The 16,209-nt window shown below is 42.4% G+C and overlaps 1 long non-coding RNA gene across 1 annotated transcript in view; it reads right to left on the bottom strand.

Moving 5' to 3' along the window:
• LOC132385245 (uncharacterized) overlaps positions 1-16,209 on the bottom strand; it is a 37,762-nt gene that overhangs the window by 19,394 nt on the left and 2,159 nt on the right. Inside the window, exons 2-3 of the long non-coding RNA XR_009509123.1 lie at positions 10,635-10,797; positions 5,021-5,195 (exon numbers count right to left, since the gene is read on the bottom strand). This is a non-coding gene — a long non-coding RNA (uncharacterized LOC132385245). The remainder of the gene's footprint in view (positions 1-5,020; positions 5,196-10,634; positions 10,798-16,209) is intronic.

The following is a 16,209-nucleotide window of genomic DNA, read 5'->3' as shown; positions in this document are numbered from 1 at the left end:
ACGCAGGTGAAGTATCTGATCCACTGTCCCAGTTCCACTTCCCAAATGGTCAAAAACTGGCGCATCTCAGCGGTGAATTCCTCATATTTATTGTAGATGGTGCTTTATTGTCCCAGTTAGCGGTGGTTTAGGCCAGAACTTGCTCCGTTGAGATGCAATCTTGGCATGGTCTGTAGAATACAGGGATGTATGAAGCTTGAAGTGCAAGGTGCACTGGGCCAGGAAGTTGCAGCATCAGGTTGTTGATTCCTGTTAGCTGGGTGGAGACTGGGAGGTGCCTCCCTGTGCAGGTCTGATAGGCATTCTTGGCTTCTGACTAGTGCCTGGTTTCTGACAGAAATTTATTTCTGGTCTTCTTTACCTGAGCTGGGGAACTGGTATTTTTAAGTATAGACAGCCCATGATTACATAAAGGTTCAGATAGCTGTTAAAGCTGGTTACTCAAATTGAAAGGACTGTTGGCTGAGATAAAAGTAGTAACACTGGTTTATAGAAATTAGTACAGATCTTAGTCAGACTTCAGTCAGATTGAGATATTTAGCATAGCTTTGTACTACAGTTTCAAAACATGCCTTATCATAGGAACTGCTGGATCACAATAGGCAAACTAGAAAGTTTCAAAAAGCAATTTAATTAAAAACTAATATTCAGACTTCTGGTATCCTTTTTGTTTAATTACAGGAGCATACAAATGTACATCAGGATCCTGAAAGAAAGTATCTGGTGAGTATAAAAATGATACGTCTCTGTGTGTGTGAGGGGCAATGGAATAGATACAAGCCACATATACGTAGAGTGAGGCACTATTTGCACCAAGAGAAGTGTATAACTTTACTGGACTACAGTATTGACAGTCATACATATGTAAGTGTTGACAGAGGAAATCAACTGCAGAATACTTTATGCCAAAATTCCCTAAAGGTATTGTGCTAGACTGACAGAACAATAATATCCTGAGGTGTAGAATATGCTTATCCAAGATGGTACGCATACGGGGAGATGGGGAAAATTACTTTGAATCTGTTTCAAATTAAACCCAGCTTCATGGGTTGCAAGTTTTCTGTCTGCTGTTCAGAGGAAAATTTGACATTAGTAGCCCCAATTCAAACACAAAGCCCACAGAAAAAAAGCCAATTAGAATTACATTCAGTGACCTTACAGACCAAAAAGTAGCTATTGAATAAAGGTATTTGCTGTTAATTTTCCCCAGTAATTTTTTTTCAAAAATCTTTGGTTTTTAAGCAGTGTTTAAGATATTTAATCCTACTCTGGTTTATAATGTGTGCTGGTTTGATTCTTTTTTTCAGTAATTGCTGTGGAACTGACTCTGGCATAAATCTCAGCCAAGGCAGGAACTCCAACCAATTGCAGCAGTAAGTGCCTTTGTATTTGTTATTAGTTAGCCTAATTAGTTTGGGAGAAAGAGGGGATGGGAGCATGGAAAAATTCAGAATTGAAGGAAAGGAGAAAAAATGTTGGCCTGTCTTTTTCTTTCAAAAGATTCCGCATAGGTACGATTAATATTTTTTCCTTTACTGCATTTTGTTTATACTGTAATAGAAACACAGAAAACCTACAGCACATACAGGCCCTTTGGCCCACAAAGCTGTGTTGAACATGTCCATACCTTAGAAATTACCTAAGGTTACCCATAGCCCTCTATTTTTTCTGAGCTCCATGTACCTATCCAGTAGTCTCTTAAAAGACCCTATCATATCCATCTCCACACTGTCGCCGGCAGCCCATTCCACACACTCACCACTGTGTTTAAAAATTTACCCCTGACATCTCCTCTGTACCTGCTTCCAAGCACCTTAAAACTGTGCCCTCTCGTGTTAGCCATTTCAGCCCTGGGAAAAAGCCTCTGACTATCCACACGATCAATGCCTCTCATTATCTTGTACACCTCTATCAGGTCACCTCTCATCTAGTGAGGTCTGACTAGGGTCCTATATAGCTGTAACATTACCTCCCAGCTCTTGAACTCAATCCCATGGTTGATGAAGGCCAATACACCGTAAGCCTTCTTAACCACACAGTCAATCTGTGCAGCAGCTTTGAGTGTTGTATGGACTCAGACCCCAAGATCCCTCTGATCCTCTACACTGCCAAGTGTCTTACCAGTAATATTATATTCTGCCATCATATTTGACCTACCAAAATGAACCACCTCACTCTTATCTGGGATGAACTCCATCTGCCACTTCTCAGCCCAGTTTTGCATCCTATCAATGTCCCGCTGTAACCTCTGACAGCCCTCCACAGTATCCACAACACCCTCAACTTTTGTGTCATCAGCAAATTTACTAACCCATCTCCCCACTTCCTCATCCAGGTCATTTATAAAAATCATAAAGAGAAGGTGTCCCAGAACAGATCCCTGAGGCACTCCATTGGTCATCGACCTCCATGCAGAATATGACCCGTCTACAACCACTCTTTGCCTTCTGTGGGCAAGCCAATTCGGGATCCACAAAGCAATGTCCCCTTGGATCCCGTGCCTCCTTACTTTCTCAATGAGCTTTGTAAGGTTTACCTTGTCAAATGCCTTGCTGAAATCCATATAGACTATGTCTACTGCTCTACCTTTGTCAATATCCTCAAAAAATTCAATCAGGCTCATAAGGCACGACTTGCCTTTGGCAGAGCCATACTAACTATTCCTAATCTGTAGAAGTACTTTTGTTTCATGTCACCAGTGCTACATGTAGAGCAGGATCTAGACCTTGAATGTATCTGGTGTTGCCTTGTCCTCCAATTCCAATCACTGCCATCTCTGTTGGGAATCCCTGGGTTGAAGCATACATCTGTTCCATTACTGAGTCTCTGATGCCCCCCCCCCCCCCAGCCCCTGGGAGCGCTGAGTAGATTTGGAACACTGGTTGGTGACATTTTGCCAGCCCCTCTTGTAGTATTAACCCTGTTGGAGTATTAATCATCTAGTGGTTCATAGGTGGTTTATATTTCCAAATGCATGACAAGTATATGGAGTGGGTGCAAGTATTTTAAGTACAACAGTGGTAGCTGCTTGAACCCCTTTCCTCTATATCTGTTTTGTGGTTATTTTAATAAGAATATATTGATTTCAGTCCTTGAAGTGGGCTTCTTTGAATCTGCATTACATGACATTTGGAAAGCCATCTTTTCCCATTGATATGCCCTTTCTCTGGCCCTAATGGCATCTTGTCACCTCTGCTCACCAGGCCCAATAGAAGGAGCACTGCAGAATAAACACAGTGTCAGTGACATAAACACATTCATTCTGTATAGAGGCAAGAATCTGAATCAGATTTATTGTCAACTGACTTAGATGATGTGAAATTTGTTGTTTTGGAGCAGCAATACATTGCAAAGACAAAGCAAAATTACTATAAATTATAAAAATTAGTGTAAAAAATTATGCATTTCCTGGGTTCATGGATGATTCAGAAATCTGATAGAGGGGAAAAAGCTGTTTCTGGATTGTTAAGTATTAGGTCCTCAGATTCCTCAAGAAGGCAACATCAATCACTAAGGATTCATGCCAACTGGGACATATGTAACCTCATTACTACCACCAGGAAGAGGTTACATATGTCCCAGTTGGCCGGAGTCCCTAGTGACAGACATTGCCTTCTTGAGGCATCTCCTCATAAAAGTACCCTTGATGGTGGGGAGGGTTGTGCCTGTGATGGAGCTGGTTGCAAGGATTTTCTTTTAAACATTCCCAAAAGAGTGGCTTGTTGGAAGAGAACTTTAATATGTAGCAGCTGACATAGGATTAATACCCCTCTCCCCCACCATGTACTCATGTTAGATACAAGTTACATTGCTTAACAAAGTTTACTGAGGTATGTGCTTTGGCAGATTCTGTTGCTAGTTTTGAAACTGCAATATGTTTGAAATGAGTGTGTTCTGTTTCTTAGAACTTTGGAAGACCGCAATCGTCGAGTTTGGTATGTTTACATAAAGATATATCTTCAAAAAGATTTGTCTGCAGAATAAAAATATTGGTGCAAAAATTGATCACATGCACTTTCTATGTTCTGAATCCCTAGGTCTGAGCCATCATACCAGTGAAAATAACAGTAAAAGATGAGAGAGTATGATTGAGAATTGGGAAGGGCTGCGGAGAATCCTCAAGTGGTTGTGTGCAGCAATTCGGCTTCCGTTTGTATTTGGTTTATGATGGCAGGTAGTGGTGATCCTAAACAACAGATCTAACCATGCAAGGCTGCATCATCACCCCAACATCGACTTCCTGAGGAAAAGTGTGTTTGAAGATCAAGACTACAAACTACAGAACACTCATAGTCCAGCAGGCAGCTGTGACCTCAGAAGTGTATATAATTATGAGCTGGATGGTTTGTAGCTGTTTTGAAATGTTGGTTGTTCCACTTTCCACATTTGCAGCCAGTGAAAGAGGTGCTGTTGTGCCTTTTTCATCACACAGCTGGTGTGTGCAAGCCACGTGAGGTCCTCAGTGATGTAGATGCTGAGGAACTTGAAGCTGTTAAGCCTCTCAACCTAAGATCCATTGCTGTCAATATGGATCAGCCCGTCTCCATTCCTCCTGTAATCCACAACCAGCTCCTTTGTCTTTGCAACATTGAGGGAGAGGTTGTTTTCTTGACACCACTGTGTCAGAGAGATTACTACTTCCCTGTACGCCATCTCATTATTGTTTGAGATGAGGCAAATCAATGTAGCGTTGTCAGCAAATTTAATTACAGTAGTTCCTGATGAACCTCTGCTACTGTTGTGTTATATTTACCTGGGAGTTAACCTGGCTCTTCAATGCCACTGCTCCTTTCCATCTCTAAACTCTCTCATCTGTGGTGCTATATCTAATCATTTGCTGCTATTGTTACAATAAAAATATATTTTAAAATGTTTTCAATTACTTTCCAAACAATTTCAGACTGATAAGGTTCAAAGTACTTATTATCAAAGTACATATATTATATATTTTTTTCTATTCCATGCTATTCAACTAATCATCTACCTTCAGCAACCAGCCTTCATTACAGAGCACCATTACCATCACACTTTAGCATTCTATTCACAGGTTTCTGTCAAGCTGTCAGTGTCCTCTGCCTTCTCGTTTGCTGTGGGTCTTTTTCCATCAACTGTGATCATGTCTGGTGTGACGGCTAGTGTTCATCTCTTCCGTTCGCTGTAATTACACTGTTACTGGATACACTTGATCTCCCGCTCTGTGGAGTAACAAGAAGGTGAGTCGTACAATTTAACCTGAGTCCAGTGTTTCCACTGACTGCCTCACCGAGTCAGCACAGACACGAGTGTCATTTGTTAACAGTACCACCTGTGGTCCTATCTATCGGGGAGCAAACCCCGTTTTTTCAGACAGCAGCCTCACCGTGACCTGGTCACCTGACTGTGGGGGGACTATCTCCTTTCCCTGCTGCTCTCTCTCATTAGCAATACACTGTTTTCCTTGGTCCTTTATGTCTCCATGTAATCTTACTAAACTGGCAGTTGTAGTTTCTTTCTATCCACCTGTAATTTCTGTCTTTGTTCTTCCACTGCTCACCTCACACTGATGCCTGGCCACACTCATTCTCTTTCTGGTCCTTACTATCCCCTTTCTGGTGAGCCTTTACTGTAATCACCTCAGGCAGCTGCACTACCTCTAACAGCTCCTGACTGTGATTGACCCCTATGCTTGGGACCTCCTGACATGATTCCCACACATCTCCCTGTCTCTCCACTCTGCTTGTGGCTGCTGTCTCTCTGTGGGCCACGTCAGCTACTTAGCAGGCCACACATATTCACTGTATATGTCTTGTCCATGTTATTTCTCCCTTTCCTGACTCTATAGTGGCCCTACTTCCCTTAGGATGTCTGTTCCAAGGATAGTACCCTCATTATTCCAGAAATGCACTGGAAGCTGCCCTCAGGGGATTTTGAATACATGGAGCTGACTTCTCTCGACCCTCATTGTTTCACCTCCTGCACCGGCAATGTAAATTGCGTCTCCAGTCACAAGCAAGGATAGATCTGTTATCAATACTGATGAACAGCACTGGTAAATACTGAATCAAAGTACTCATTAAATACTTCTGCTACCTCCTGCAGCTCCATGCATGATTCCACTATTGCTCCTGATTGGTCCTATTTGCACACGGCTCATCCTCTTGCTCTTCACATACTTGTAGAAAGCCTTGGGGTTTTCCTTAATCTGCTCACCAAGGCCTTCTCATGGCCCCTTTTAATTCTCCTGATTTCATTCTTGAGCTCTTCCTACACCCTTGTAATTTTCTAGAGCTCTAACAGTACCTAGTTTCTTGAACCTTTTGTAAGCTTTTCTTAACTAGATTTTCTACATCCTTTGTACACCATGGTTCTTTAACCGTACCATCCTTTCCCTTCCTCAATGGAACATACCGATGCAGAACGCCATGCAAATGTTACCTGAACATTTGCCACAGTTCTGCCATGCATTTCCCTGAGGACATCTGCTCCCAATTTACATTCGCAAGTTCCTGCCTAATAACATCATATTTATCGTATTTCCCCCACCCTAATTAAATGTTTTCCCAAATTGTCTGCTCCTGTCCCTCTCCGGCGCTATGGTGAAGGAGATAGAGTCGTGGTCACTACCTCCAAAATGCTCTCCCAGTGAGAGATCTGACACCTGACCAGGTTCATTTCCCAATACCAGATCAAGTACAGCCTGTCCTCTTGTTGGCTTATCTACAGATTACATCATGAAACCTTCCTGAACACACCTAACAAACTCCACACCATCTAATCCTCTTGGTCTAAGGACATGCCAGTCAATATTAGGAAAGTTAAAATCACCCATCACAACAACCCTATTGCACTGTTCCAGAATCTGCCTCCTTGATGTCTCTGTTACTATTGGGGGCGGTCTATTTAAAAAAAACACCCAGTAGTATTATTGCCCCCTTCCTATTTCTGACTTCCACCCACAATGACTCAGTAGACAATCCTCCATGACCTCTTTTCCTGCAGCCATGACGCTATTCCTGATTAGCAATGTCACACCCCCACCTCTTTTGCCTCCCTCTGTTCTTTTTGAAACATCTAAAGCCTAGCACACTCAGCAGCCATTGCTGCCCCTGAGACATCCAAGTCTCTGTACTGGCCACAATGTCACAGTTCCATGTATTGATTCACGCTCAAAGTTCATCTATCTTTCTTATTATACTCCTTGCATTTAAATAGACACATCTCAAACCATCAGGCTGAGAGCATCTTTGCTCTAATATCTGCCTTTCCTTCCTCACAAACTCCCTACAAGCTGTCTCTACTTCTGCACCAACTGTCCCATCCTCAGCTGCTTCACTTCGGTTCCCACCTCACTGCAAATCTAGTTTAAACCCTCCCCAATAGCATTAGCAAACTTCCCTCCCAGGATATTGGTTCCCCTCCAGTTCAGGCGCAACCCGTCCCACTCGTACAAGTCACCCCTTCCCCAGAAAAGGTTCCAATGATCCAAGAACTTGAATCCCTGCTGCCTGCCCATCTCCTCAGCCACTCATTTGTCTGCACTATCTTCCTGTTCTGACCTTCCCTAGCTCGTGGCACCAGGAGTAATCCAGAGATTACCATCTTGGAGGTCCTGCTCTTCAGTCTCCTTTCTAGCTCCCTAAATTTACTGTACAGGACCTCTACCCCAGTACCCTGCACTGACTTCCTTCTCCCTTTACCTCTTGGTGTTCAACAATCTACTCCACGAATTCTGCACTCTGGGTGTAACCACTTGCTCAAAAGTCGTACCTATCAATTGCTCTGCCTCCTGGATGATCTTAAGTTCATCCAACTCCAGTTCCTTAATGCGGTCTTTCAGGAGCTGGAGTTGGCTGCACTTCCCGTAGGTGTAGTCATCAGGGAGACCTTCAGATTCCATGAATTCCCATGTCCTACAGGAGGAGCATTTCACTGCCACATCAGCCATCCTGCATGCACTGTACAATGGGCAACCAAGATCAAATCAGCAATAACAAAAGGAAAAACTAACCCTTCTAACTTGTCTCTTTGGCCTCAGCCTCTTCTAGTCGAAGTCTCTTGAGTCAAAGCCCAACGCTCCTACTCTCACTGCTAGCCGACTCCCAACAATGGCCTTCCCCCTGCTTGTTCCTTCTGTACTTTTATTTACTTCAAGGTGCTCTGCTTCTGCCACTGATTGGGCCTCCAGAATGTCCAAACACCCAATAAACTCAACTTTTATACAAGCTTCACCAACCTGCGAGTAACCTTTTCAAAGTGCTCCGCTCCTGCCACTAACTGGGCTTCCAGAAGGGATCTCAATGATCCAGAAATCTGAATCCCTGCCCCCTGCACCAGTTCCTCAGCCATGTATTTATCTACCAAATCATCCTATTCTTACCCTCACTGGCACATGACACAGGCAGCAATCCAGAGATTACTACCCTGGCGGTCCAGCTTTTCAGCTTTCTATCTCCTAACATCTCTCCAGGATTTCCTCACCGTTCCTACCTATGGTCGTTGGTGGCAATATGTACCAAGATTTTTGGCTGTGTACCCTCCACCTTTCAAATGCAGTGGACCCAATCCGAGACATCCCTTACCCTGACATCTGGGAGACAACAATTTATTGCATCCATAGAAACTCATCTCTATTCCTGTAACTGTGGAATCTCCTATCACTACTACAGTCCTCTTTGTTTCTCTTCTGAGCCTCAGTGCCAGAGATCCAGTCGCTGCAGCTCCCCCAGGGAGGCCATCCCCCCCAACAGTATCCAAAACAGTATACAGTACTTATTATTGAACGGAACAGCCAAAGGGATACTCTACAGTGGCTGCCCATTTCCCTTCCTTCTCCTGACAGTCACGCAGTTATTTGCCTCCTAAAACCCAAGGGTGACTACCTTCCTGTAGTTCCTATCTATCACTTCCTTAGTCTCCTATATGAGCCAAAGCTCATTGAGCTGCAGCTCCAGTCTCTTAACATGGTGTGTAAGGAGCTGCAGCCGGATGCACTTCCTGCAGATGTAGTCATCAGGGCCACTGGAGGTCTCCCTGCCTTCTAAATCCCAGAAGAGAAGCATCCCACTATCCTGCATGGCATCTCCACTGCTCTAACTACAATAGGAGAGAAAGACAAACTAAACAAAAAAAAAGTCACCTACAGCCTCTGCCTTTCCTTGCCGAAGCATCTATGAGGCATAGCCTCAATTCCCTTCCCTAACACTGACCCACTCATACAATGGCCATGCCGCTTAAATCTAACTTTTTTATTGGGCCTTGCCAAGATCCTAATGATGGACCATCCAATGTCTCCTCGTGATGTGTGATGCACCGAATGTCCCAACTGTACCCTCTTGCTTCGTTTAAAATGTCTCTCTCACTACGCATACTCCAAAGTCTCCTCGTGATGTATGGCTGGGAAATTACAATTCTGATTGCAGAACATAGTATTTTGTCTACCTGCATTCCACTTTCTCAATATCAGTTACATTTTATCCTGCAATCTGTTCTCCTCTCTGCTATTTCTATGTATTTATGTTTGGAATTAGCTGTCTGAATGGTGTGCAATCATGAGCTTTTCACTGTATATTGGTATATGTGAGTAATAAACCAGCTATCACTCTGTTTCTGGAAAATGTCAAGAATCTAACACTAAAAGCCAAAGGAACAAGAGTAACCTATACCCATACCAAAACTGTAAAATCTCAATTTATTGCTCATGATAACAAACAAGAAGCTCCGAGATTATTATCCGCTTTCTATTTTTTAGATAAGATAGATTCTGTTAGTAGCATTTTGCTTTGAACTGTGGAATCCAGCGTATGCAAAAATGAGGCACACTACTCTGCACAGTGAGGCAATTCTCTGTGCCTTAAAAAGCCACAGAAGAGTACGACTGCATAAGCTGCCCTCCTTCCCTATCAGACATCTATTGCACCATCTGCAGGAGAGTGTTGTTTTCATGTTGCCTTAATCAGTCATCTTGGAATGCAGAAAATGAGCAAATGCAAGCCATCCACAATTCCAAGGGAATGACTAAGAAGACTATTAATACAAGCTTCCCTATTAATTTTAATTCCACACCTTCTGTATTTTATAAATACATTGCAGTAAGGGTTTCTATTAAAATCTGAAAAACTCAATTTGCTATGTCGGCACAATCTTTGCTGATTTGATCTGACATAAATGACGCATTCCACTATATATTTCTATGTACATGTGTTCAAGTTTAATTGTCATTCAGCCAAACAAAACAGGGCCAAGGTGCAAAACACAGTACCAACAGTCATACACAGTACAAGGCACATATAGGATAGCAGTAACATACAGTCACACAAAAAAATAGCTCAAGTCCCTGAGTCCATGGATGTTGCAACAATCCGCAGTCAAACACAATACACCTTGTCTTCTGCCAAGTGAACACTGGGGGCAGCACTGATTCCAGCAATATATGCAGTGCCACACAGCCTCTGGCATTCCCATAGAGCACCCGACTCTGATGCCTCTCTCCTGGGCGGTTGCAAACAAGTGACACTGTGGCTCGAGGCCTAGTGCTCGCTACGACCGACGCCATGCAGCTTCCCTGCCATTCACCAATAAACCAATGAATTGCACTTGCAACATTCCACACCACAAATGTCCAACAGTATCCAAAAGCAACTAAAACAATTACTCACTGTTAGACTGCACACTTCCTTCACGCACTGATGCCTCTCTGTCACAGTCAGCATCATGGTGTGCTCAAAGTCCAGCTCCTTCAGTTTCTCCGCCAATGAGCAACTCACTGATGGAGTAGACCTGCAGTACCTTAAATTCTTAATGTCCAGCAGGATATTGCGACTGCAAAGAAAATGTTAAAATGCTAATAAAGACAATAACACTTTTGATGGACCCAATAGACACTGCTGCATCCAAATGCACCACCATTTTACCAGAAGGACAAATAAAGCTGATCTATATTTATTTCCAACGGGCTTTTTATTTCCCATTAATTTCCTTATTATTCGGTATCACTGCTCATGCTATTTAATTTTGTTACTTTTACAACAATGCCAGGTGTAAAGTTTTGTTAATTTGCACTATGATGCTCACTGGGGGCTCTTCATTGCTTTTCCTTTCTCATTTGCTTTATCGCTCAAGTTAAGGAGTCATTGTGTAGTAGAATTCTGTTAAAAAAAATGCTCATATAATTTGATAGCTTGCCACGCTGCCGAAGCTTCAGATGCACCACTCTAGCACTGATGAACCCACCTTTTTAAAGACAAATGAGATGCAGTTATTGCTGGTTCTGGCAAACTTGACCCTATTCTCTAAATGAGCAAACCAAATACTGAGTCAAATCCCACAGTAAGTCTGGAATTCTCACATTTCACTTTCAGAGTTACCGGTAAGTAGTTTACAAAATTAATCCAACTTCTATTTAATCAATTAGTTGTTCAGAATCACTTTCCTTCAGAGATATGTAAACTGGTGTTTTATCTAATGCAGGGGGTATAGTGACACAGTAGATGAATAAACATGAGTAGACAGGGAATTTAAATACACTTAATTAAAATCAATCATGAATTAAAAAAGTAAAACCAAGGGACTTTGACCTACTGGTGGTCATTTTTTCCTAATTCCAAATGAGGAAGAAATTTGCTGTATGCCCTCATTAAAACTCCAGCAGTAATTTAACTGCTCTCTCACAATTTAGGATACATTAATTTACATCAATAATCACTGCAGTGGCTCTTTAGTGGTGCAGACTATTTAGCGAACATGCATCCGAGTAAGGAAACCACTGATACATATTTAAATTATATAAAGTAAGTTTGGGCATATTTAAAGCAGAGGTTGATATGTTCTAAGTTAGTAAGGGCATCAAAGGTTATCAGGAGACAGCAGGCGAATATATAGAATAAATGGCAGAATCCTTTGGAGCATTGATATACAAAGGGATCTAGGGATACAATTCTACAGATCTCTGAAAGTGGCAACAGATGTATCTAATGTGGTGAACAATCATATGTAGGCTATGCATAGATGTTATGGTTAGTTTAGCCAGGGTCAGGCTACCACTTAGCTTAAAATAGGAGCAAAATGGTAGAGTAGTAGTGTACATTGCTTTACAGTACCAGCAACCGGGGTTCACTTCCCATTGCTGTATGTAAGGAGTTTGTATGTTCTCCCTGTGGAATGTGTAGGTTTCCTTCAGGCACTCTGGTTTCCTCCCACATTCCAAAGACATAATGTTTGGTAGGTTAATTGGTCATTGTAAATTGTCCTGTGATTAGGCTAGGGTTAAATTGGGGGTTGCTGGATGGTGCAGCTAGAAGGGCACCGTATCTCAATAAATAAAAATTTAAGGATACTTATGTGAGAATGGTGTTCTTGGACTACAGTTCAGCATTCAACACCATAATTCCATCCAGGCTCGACAGGAAGCTCAGAGACCTCAGCCTTGACCCTGCCTTGTGCAGCTGGATCCTGGACTTCCTGTCAGATCGCCGGCAGGTGGAAAGAGTGGGCTCCCTCACCTCTGCCCCTCAGCACAGGTGCCCCTTGGGGCTGTGTCCTAAGCCCCCTCCTTTACCCATGACTGTGTCGCCACCCACAGCTCCAATCTGCTAATTAAATTTGCCAACAATACTACATTGATTGGCCTCATCTCAAAAAATAATGAAGCAGCCTACAGAGAAGTCATCACCCTGACTCAGCGGTGTCAAGAAAACAAACTCTCCCTCAATGTCACAAAAACAAAGGAGCTGGTTGTGGACAACAGGAGGAATGGAGACAGGCCAACTCCTGTTGACATCAATGAATCTGGGGTTGAGAGGGTGAACAGCTTTAAGTTCCTTGGCATAATCATCACTGAGGATCTCACGTGGTCAGCACAACAGCCTCTTTCACCTCAGACAGTTGAAGAAGTTTGGTATGGGTCCCCAAATCCTAAAGACTTTCTACAGGGACACAATTGAGAGCATCCTGACTGGCTGCATCACTGCCTGGTATGGGAACTGTACCTCCCTCAATCGCAGGACCCTGCAGAGAGTGGTGCAGACAGCCCAGCGCATCTGTAGATGTGAACTTCCCGCTGTTCAGGACAGTTACAGAGACAGGTGTGTAAAAAGGGCCTGAAGGATCATTGGAGACCCTAGTTACCCCAACCACAAACTGTTCCAGCTGCTACCATCCGGGAAATGGCACTGCAGAATAAAAGCCAGGACCAACAGGCTCTGGGACAGCTTCTTCCACCAGGCTATCAAACTGATTAATCCACAATGATACAATTGTAGTTCTGTGCTATATTGACTGTACTGTTGTACATACTATTACAAATTACTATAAATTGCACATTTAGATGGAGATGTAACAGATTTTTATTCCTCATGTATGTAAAGGATATAAGTAATAAGGTCAATTCAATTCCCTCACTCTAGCATTATCACCAGGCCAAAGGAGCTACTGGTTCACTGGTTGGCATAAGGCTATGCAAGAACAGCACCAGTCATATCTGGTGAAGCCACAACACAGGATTTGTTGAGTGCTAAATACCAAAAACTGAATGCAATGATCAGGGCCAAATGGTCACATCACCAATGTCTCTGGCATATCTGTGAATGATAATGGACATATAAACAGATAACAGAGGAAAACACCATATCCTAAATGGAGGATACTAAAGATAGGGGTGAAGTATTTGCAACCACAGAGCAAAAAGAAAGTGCCAGGTGATCCATTTTCAGCTTCACCCTGGTACCCCACCATCTCAGAAACTAATCCACCACCAATTTGATTCACTCCATGTGATTACAGTAGATAAGATACAGCAAAGGTAATGCAATCAGATAACAAGGCTCCAGAAGTAGCGGTTCCCCTATCCAAACTGTTAAAGTACAATATGAGAAATTGCTCAGGTATGTCTCTCATGAAAAGCTAGACAAAAAGTCAGTCCAGTCAAATCATTCAGCCAAATGCTGTATGCTCATCAATAACCTATTCTTGTTCAGGTATGTTTTGCTGGGACGTCAGTTTCAGAGTTTTTGGTCTAAATATGGACTAACATTCTGAATTCTAGAGATAAATTGACAGTAACATCAAGATTGTATTTGACTGAGCAGAGCATCACAATATCACAGGGAAACTTTTCTTCTTGATGCTTATGTTTTCTCTGTGGGCATCAATGAGAAAATTCTGCAATTCTTACTGCCAGGACAGCAGTGATGATGTTTTACAATTCCAGAGACTCAAGTTTGATTCTAACCTCAGATGGTACTAGTGTAGATTTTTTCTGTGACCACATGGATTTTCCCCAAGTGCTCTGGTTTTTCCCTCCGCATTTCAAAGGCAAACTAGTTGTTAGACCGATTTACATTAAGAATTCATCCAAGTATAGGGTTGCAGTTGCTGGTGAGAAAATTAGGCCGATGTTGATAAACGGGTATGAGGGAAAAAAAGTGCAGGAATGGTGTTGACAAGACTACTCAGAGCTAGTATAGACATAATAGGTCAAATGGTCTTCTTAATCATTGGAAAATGCAGAATAAAAGGGAAATGTGTGAAACTTGCACAAATGAAGATGTGTGTAATAGTGAAAAACAAAATGTTAACAAGGTTGTTAATTTTTTTTCCACTAATGATCTTTTGTGAGTAATAATAGTCACCGATTATTGTTTTGTGTGTGTTTTGTGTTATCAATATGTGTGAGACAGGACATGCTTTAAACACTTAAATATTGGACAAACACAGGCAGACTGAATAGCTAGCTGAGCATTTTCTGATACACCCCTGTATTAACAGTCCTATGACAGTAAATGACCGAGGGACTTTGGCCAGTAAGGGTTCTCTCGTGCATTGTAATATAAACCTTCCTGTTTCCACTGACTTTACTCTTTAGTCTTTTAATTCCTCACAACTTGTTATGGTTGGCCAGATCACTGACAGTCCAAGCAAAAGAGGGGTCCCAAAAATAGCAGGCACAAAACTGGCAAGACTACATTTACTACATAACACTCATGGTTCAGTTTGATTAGTCATAATGACTCAAATTACCAGATGAATGAGTAGCCTTTGGGGTACTGCAAGTCTGTGTCTTTATTGATGCTCTGCTGCACATTTGAGTGCTTGGTGGGGGGACACCGATGCGTTTTTGCTGGTGGGGGGGATCATTGCCTTGCTGCTACTTGTGCATGGGAGGAGGGAGCTGGGGTTCTAACATTTAACTATCATTCATTCTTTGGGGCACTGCTGTTTTCGTGGATGTTTGTGAAGAAAAAGAATTTCAGGATGAATACTGTATACATTTCTCTGATATTAAATGTACCTATTGAACCATAAACATCACAACATCATAGTTCCCAGTACTGATCAATTCCCTAAGTTCATCACCCTTACTCATCATACTCCTAGCATTAAGATACTTACACATAATACTCATAGCTTTAAGATACATACATCTGTCTTATTGTATCTAGTACTTTCTTCTGCCTGTTCTTCCTGGTCATGACATCTACCTTACTCTCAATCCTTCCTCTTTATGATATGGTGCTCTGGTTCCAATCCACTGCCAAACTAATCCCATAAACTACAGATCACTAAATCTCATATCAGTGATCATAAGACACAGGAATAGAATTAGACCAGTCGGCCCATTGAGTATACTTCACCATTCCATCATGGCTGATTTATTACCCTCTGAACCCCATTCTTCTGCCTTCTTTGTGTTACGTTTGATGCTCTGACTAACCAGGAACCTATCAATCTCTGTTTTAAGTATACTCAATGACTTGCATGGCCTCCAAAGCCGCCCATGGCAATGAATCCACAAATTCACCATCCTCTGTCGGAGGAAATTCTCCGTTTAGAAAGTAGTCTGTACTTTTATTCCTTCTACCAAAGTGCAAGACCACACACTTCCTTACACTACATTCCATCTGCCACCACTTTGCCCATTCTCCCAATCTCTCCAAGTCCTTCTGCAGACTCCCTGCTTCCTCAAAATTACCTGCATCTCCACTTATCTTTATATCATCTGCAAACTTAGCCACAAAGCCATCGTCCATCATCCAAATTATTGACATATAACGTGAAAAGAAGCTGTCCCAATACTGACCCCTATGGAACACCACTTGTCACTGGCAGTCAAATAGAATAGGCCCCCTTCATTCTGACTCCTTGCCTCCTGCCAATCAGCCAAACTTCTATCCATGCTGGTATCTTTCCTGTGATACCAAGGGTTCTTGTTTTGTTAAGCAGCCTCAAATGCAGCAC

This window comes from Hypanus sabinus, chromosome X2 (genome assembly GCF_030144855.1).
Source record: "Hypanus sabinus isolate sHypSab1 chromosome X2, sHypSab1.hap1, whole genome shotgun sequence".
In the NCBI taxonomy this organism is placed as follows: Eukaryota; Metazoa; Chordata; class Chondrichthyes; order Myliobatiformes; family Dasyatidae; genus Hypanus; species Hypanus sabinus.
Note: the sequence above shows the minus strand (reverse complement) of the source record. Positions and strands in the feature narration are given on the sequence as shown.